This window comes from Entamoeba nuttalli (assembly GCF_000257125.1).
Source record: "Entamoeba nuttalli P19 unplaced genomic scaffold asmbl_8096, whole genome shotgun sequence".
NCBI classification, from domain to species: domain Eukaryota; phylum Evosea; order Mastigamoebida; family Endamoebidae; genus Entamoeba; species Entamoeba nuttalli.
Genome location: NW_008578959.1, coordinates 1,728 through 2,611, shown reverse-complemented (window position 1 = coordinate 2,611; position 884 = coordinate 1,728).

Sequence of the window (884 nt, the reverse complement as noted above, 5' to 3'; positions counted from 1 at the left end):
CTTTTATTTCTTTATGTTTAATGATATTTTAATAAATGTTAAATTAAGTAACACAGATTGATGTATCATTAATTCTTCTTATTCTCAACAATAAATAATACACAAAAACAATAAGAATAATAAATACAATAAAAATATAAATAAAGTTTCACAATAATATATGATGAATAATAATCATCAAAAATATGAATGAATTAATATTTTATATTTTCAAGTCTGAATAATCATATAAAAGAAGAATAATCTAATGTGAATATGTCATAAACTTCATTTATGATACAATAATGAATAAAATAATCAAATTTGAATAAACAAAGAAAATAAATGAAGATATATTTATTATTTGAAATTCTTTTTCATTTTTTCATTACAAGTATATTATTTCTTTTAATTTCTAACTTCTATTTCTTTCTCATACTCTTTTTGACTAATTCTTTTATTTTTCATTCATTTCAAATGAAATAATTCATTCATCTTCATTCATCTATGTTTGTTCTTCTTTATTATCTTGTATTTTCTTGTTTTATTTTTGAATTGTGTTAATTTTCTCTTTAATTTCTTTTATTTTCTGATGTTATTTATTATTATTTCAATTTTATATATTCAATTTCTTTGTTTAGATGTCTGTTATTTATTCTTCTTCAATTGTTTTAATTTCTATTGTTCTTTCATTATTTCTTCTTTGATTCTCTCAATTATCTTTTTCATTTTGATTGAATATACTTCTTGATGAATATTATACAATCTCTTTATCTTCATACTTTTTGAGTATTTCTTCATTTTCTCATTTCTCCATTTCATTGTTATTCTTTTATTTTCATTTATACATCATTTCTTGTTATTCATTTATGTTTGTTATTTGTATATTCTTTATTAATATTGTA